Consider the following 6,092-nt stretch of genomic DNA (forward strand, 5'->3'; position numbering starts at 1 on the left):
GGGCCAGCTGCTTTCAGAACCGCCTGCTTTCTGTCCTGTCCCTTCGTCCCCTCAGCCTCGGAGCCCGCCTGGGAGATGCTCACACATGGGAGGCTTTTGAAGCACGGCCGGTTTGTGCTGCTGTGAGGAGCCCACACAGACACAGACACCGCTCCCCGCTGCCCGCAGCGCCTGCTGCTGCGTGTGCTGCACACACAGTTTGTCACTACAGCTGTGTGCTCGCTCCCCTGGCACACACACACACACAGTGCCACCTCAGGGACACCACGGACTCCTTGCCAGCTCACTTTGCTGCTGTGATGCTCAGCGAGCTCCCTGGGGTGCACAGAACTGCCACAGTTATCACAGGCATTGGGAGCTACTGCTCCCTGGCCATGCTGTGCTCCTCACCTGCTGTCCATCTCATCTGTAGGATACCTTGTCTCCCTTGAGCCTCACCCCTCCCCCATGGGATTCAGGTTTGCAGCAGGCATGGACACACGTGTGTGCAGCACAGACACACCTGGCACTCCCCAGACACACGCTACACACAAATGGGGCCCTGGGCATCAGAGTGTTGAAGGATAATTTGGTTTGAAAGAGACCCCAGGACAGCTCTAGTCTGACTTCCTGCTCAAAGCAGGGTCAGAAAAGAGGTCAAATAAGGTTGCTTGGAGTTTTATTTGATCTTATAAACTACTAGGATGGAGACTGTACAGCTTCTCTGGGCAACTTTTTCCCACACTTGACTGCCTTTGAGGACAGAAAGGTCTTCTTTGTATTCAAGCTGGACCTCTCTTCTTTAAACTTATGTTCCTTGTCTGTCATCCTCCCACCAAGCACCACTGTGAAGAGCTCGGCTCTGTATTTTACCAAGACTCACAAGTCCTTTCCCGCGCAGCTGTTGTGCATCTATCAGGTCCCCAGCCCACATCGTTGCCAGAGCCTCTTCCTTGCCAGGTTCAAGGCTGTGGATTTGCCCTTGCTGAACTCCCAGGGTTCCTGCAGGCCCATCCCTCCAGCCTCCTACATCCCTCTGACATCCCCTCAGGCATGTTAACTTGTTTCCCCTCCAACTAAGTGTCACCTGAAGTGCACCCCATCACCTTCTCCAGGTCATCAATAACCATGTTAAAACAGGAGAGGTCCCAGGACAGCCCCCTGGGGCATCCCACTTGGTACCAGCCTCTAGGTAGAGTACAACCCATTAACAGTTAACTGCTCCCTGTGCCTGAGTAGACAAATATTTTTTGTGTCCCTCTGCTTGTCCACATATTGAGACAACACCATCTTTACTTGGACATCAGAACATTGGGAGGCAGTGTGGAAAGCCCAGCTGAATTGGAAATAAATTATTTCCACTACTCTCTCCTCACCATAAGATCAGTTTTTTTATCAAAGAAGGTGATTGGGTTTTTCAGGCAGACATGGTGCCTCCCCTGTGGCCCTTCATTTTGCCCAGACTGCTGGGCCAGGTTCTCCCACCACCCCGTAGGCACTGAGCTGCCTTGGTGCCCAGAGAGCGCTCCACATGCAGGAGAGTGTGAGGAGGTTACACATCTTCAAGTAAGATCCTGCTGATTCAGCCCCGAGTCCAGCTCCTCCCAAGGAACCTTGGCCCTGTCTTGTGGTTCTCTGATACATCTGCCCTGGCCTGACACAGCTCTGAGAGTGCACCTAAATATTCCTGTTTGTTAGTTTCTTTTCCCCATTGGCTCCACCTTTTTTCTTTTTTTTTTTTTTTTCACCAAAGCAAGCCAGCAGGGGTATAATAAAGAGAGCCAGTTGCGAACTGACAGAGGCTGGGGATAGCACGAGGATAAAAAAAGCAAGGCTGTATGGAAAAAAGCAATAAATGCACTTAATTACAGGTGTGGCCAGGAACAACTCCTATTATTAAGGTTGCCAACACTTCCCCTCTCAAGACCCTGTTTTCACTTGCTTGTAACTGTCCAAGTTTCACCACTGGTGCAGAAATTTTCCATAGAAAATGATTGTCTCAGCTATTTAGTTCTTTTTGAAAATGTGGACCCACCACTAGTTTTCTTGGGCTAGACTATGTATATATATGGCCCAGGGGACAAAAACTGTGGAACTTCTGGGCTTTCAAGCAAGGGCTTGGCCTTGGGCAGAACACCAGTTTTTGTGTCATGGAGGCTGTGTTTTGCCAGCTCCACTGTTCTCCCCCACCAGCACGGACAAATTACACGGTTTTGTTAAACATGGAAAGAAGACTTGTCACAGCTTCACACCTACAAGCTTTTCAACCTTTGCTAACCTGCCCAACCCTTTTGGTTTCTGAGGGTGTCATGACAGCATATGGGCTTTCCCAGGGTGGAGCACTGCAGGGGGAAACTGGGAGGGCTCTCCCTTCTAGAGCTGCTGTTATGCGTCATGCACTGTTTGCATCTCTCTAAGCTTTCCTCTGCCCTGTGCTCCTAGTCACCACTCTTTTGCCTTCTGGGAAGCCTGGTGGATAAAACTCCCTGATTTGAATGAAACTCAAGGGAGAGAACCAAAAATATGGGGAACAGCAAATGAAACTGGGAGGCAGATGAGACCATGAGTTCAAGGAAATGCTGGGTTGTTTGCTGTTGCTATAATACAGCCATATCAGCTTGTGTTTCTGGGACTGGAGACTTCTCCAGTGTCCAAACAAGGGTCTTTTCCCAAGTCTTCTTCCCAACTCTTATTGTTCCTGTGCTGTTACCCCCAATGTCACCCGACAGCACGTCACCTCTTGCTAGTCCTGCTCCTTGTTGATGACAACAGGCAATTGCTGCTCACTGTTCTATCAGAATACACATTTCTCATCACTGAGAAATGTCAGCACCAAGGCTGGCTGTACAGCTGCCCTTCAATGTCCTCGTGCATATGAATTACGGTCGAGTCTTTAATTATGTGGCCACAGATTTATTTTCCACAGGACACCTGCAGCACACAGGTTAGATGGTGTTCTGGATGAGTCTGGGCTGTGTCATGAAGAAGGCTCTGTGCAGGGACTCAGCATCATCTCCTCTTTCTGTTATTGTCTTGTTTTGTTATGGTTGGGTTTTTTTTCCCCAAAAGTGTGAAGAGAAAAGAGTGACTCATTGCTGAGGCAGTTGTGTGCTGGCCTGGATCCTTGCCCTTGCTGCGGATTTCCTACCTGATGCGGAGCGAGTCACTCACAGCAATCTTTTCAGAGGTAGCTATTAGCTATGTTTTATTTATTCTGGCATTTTGCTTTGTTTTTAGCCTTGTGCCATCCTGGGATCCTGATGTCTCATTTGCAGGAGTATTTATTGCTCCCTGCTGCATGTGAAGGGGGACATGCACCTGACTCAAGAAAATGCTTTAAACTGCAGAGCGCTCTGGTAAAGTGCCCAGATCAGCATCCCCACCTTGCAGGCTGCATTTGACCTTCCCTCCAGGAGGGCTGGATCTTCTCTAAAATGCTGCTGTATTGCTCAGTATGAGTATTGAAAAAGCAAATCTATTATTATTTGTAAAGTACTGAGAAATTAGGTGTATGCTGTGTTAAAGAGACCCTGTGAACATCAATCATTGTTTTTGGAGTGGGGGCTGCACGTCCTCAATGAGCTGTGAGTCAGTGCTTTGAAGAGCTCTGGCAGCCCTGTTGGACGTGTCAAGCCACAGGTACCTTCCTCCTCAGGTACCTTTGCTCTTGAATTGCAGGTGGCAATATGTTTGTTCCTGCTTCTCAGCTCTTACTTTCACTGGCCTTGGAGAAGTAGAACCTCAGCACAGTGTCAAAATTTTCTCTGCTCTTTCCGTGATTGCTCACACTTCCCTAGCACATGCAAGTGTCTATGGCAAACTGATCTTGGTCTTCAAAGCAGTTTGTCCTTCTACAGAGAGTGGGTGAAATGGGATTCTGCTCTTTGTTAATCAGGCAGAACTGCCAAATGTGACCTGGCAGTTCTCTGAGGTCTGCTAGGTCACTGGAGCTCAGCTTTGCCGTGAGTTTTACTAGAGGCTATGAATATCATGTACTGTGACTCTGGAAGGCCACCCACCCAGCCATGACACTGTGAATAAACAGCACAACTCTAGCCCTTCTTTTCTTTTCCTACCTGAGGAATGACATGATGGGCAGTGGAGAGGCTGGCTGGGTGCCCAGTGAGGTGTAGCCCCCTTGCATATACCAGCCCACAAGATTCTGCTCAAGACATGTTGCTGTGGGTTCCCCCTACAGCGCTGCAATGAGGGCACTGGGGACAGCCCAGGGACCTTTGTGTGTGAGTAGGACAGCAGCCAAACACAGCCCATCTTCTGCTCGCCTGCCTTCAGCAGCAGCACTCCCTGCAGCATCTAGGGGTGCCCTGACCACATGGGAATCCTGTGAAAGGTGACACGAGCTGTCCCAGGTGCAGGGCCCCAGTTGCTGAGCTGAGGGGTTTGGACTCCCTTCCATGCTCCTGCATCCAAAGATCCCTTCCAAGCAAACCAGGCAGACAGGACAAGGTGAGGGCCCCATCTGGGAATGTTGTTTTGAATGTGTGAGCTGTGTCTCACAGCTGGGTCTGGGGGGTTAGACAGGTTCAAGGTGCTTTTGTCTGAACAGAGTCTTTAGTGTACCTTGGTTGGTGCCCAATACAGTGCTAACCTGAGGAGTTGCTCCTCTTTGGAGAGGTGCACAGAGGAAAAAAGGTGCTGCAGCTACCCACCACTCTGATCACTGGGAAGAAAGGAGATGGCCCAGCAGAGTTTGTGAGCATGGATTCTGCTTGTCCCTCAAATTTATTCCCTCTCCAACACAACTCCAGCTGGTCTCTCTCTAGTTGGGATCCTCCTGTCATATATAACAACTTCCTTTATTGGACACTGGGGCAGAAGTTACCTGTTGCACTGCTGGAGCAATGACATCCATGATGGAGTCAGGGTCCCTGCAGTACTGTCTGCTACATGCATAGCCAAAATCAGCAGCCCCTGGCCCAGGCTCCCTAATAAAAACTCCATGAGAAGAGGTGTAACTAGGCAATGCTTGGAGAGAGGTGGGTGTTAATAGATCACATGGCTAGCCAGCACTAAAAGCTTGATTACAATTCAATTAAGGGAATGTTTCTAATTAAAGAGTTCTTATTTTAAGCTGTCAATGATTAAAATAAAGGTAGCTGGAGTGTCCGTACACACTCCAATTTCATCCCCAAGGGCTGCATCTACGTTGGGGATTTCTTCAAATTCCCTCCCACTGCCTCAGTCATCAACAGGGGGAGAGTGGGTATGGCCACTATCCTCCCAGACCTCGCACCTGCCGGCCAAGCAGTGTCACCCCAAACTCTGCTCCCATGGGGCATGCTGAGAGCTGCTTCTCCTGGATGCTGATTCAGATCCATCCTCCCCAGCTCTGTGTCAGAGCCCACCTCTCTCACTGCCTCTATCAGCCTGCCACTTGCAGCAAAGTCACGAGCGGTGCTGGGCTTTGGCAAATCCTTTCTCCGCTGATGTGCAGCCACCCAGGGAAGCAGAGCAACCCTCGGCTGGATCCAGCAGTGGCTGCATGCTATTACCTGCCTTCCCATCTGCTCACTGTTACATAAGCTGTGAAAAAACAGAGGCTCAATGGAGCATGTGTAAAGAAATGTCATTACTACGAAAAACTCAATTAAATTTTAAATTCTCCAAGTGCAGGCAAAGTTCTGTAATAAAGCAGACCCAGCAAGTGGGAGAGGGAAGCAGCACTGGTTCCCAAAGGCTTGCATAAAAGAGGAACAATTCCCAGGTCTCAGTGGACTGTCAAGTCAGCACAGGCACCGACTGGCAGTGGCACTCAGAAGGCTGCAGCCCCCCATCTTGGTACAACTTGGAGCAATGACTGCTCTCTGCAGCACACAGTGCCAGCACGGCTGCAGTCTGGGCCTCTGGGTGCCGACAGCTGTGCTTACATCCTGTATTTGGAAGGTGACATCAGGGGCCTGGCTTAGAAGCACCAAAGGGCTCATCTGGTGTGGAAGCCCCTGAGCCCTTCCCCATCACACTTATCTCCAGTTGCAGGAACTGGGTTCTTGATTTTGGGATGCCTGTGCCAGAGCAGTGCCTGGACCCTGGTGAAGCATCCTGGTGCCTCCAAAGCTGGGCAGCATCTGGCTCTTGCTCCACAGGATCCTCTT

Source organism: Zonotrichia leucophrys, chromosome 1A (genome assembly GCF_028769735.1).
Source record: "Zonotrichia leucophrys gambelii isolate GWCS_2022_RI chromosome 1A, RI_Zleu_2.0, whole genome shotgun sequence".
Lineage (NCBI taxonomy): Eukaryota > Metazoa > Chordata > Aves > Passeriformes > Passerellidae > Zonotrichia > Zonotrichia leucophrys.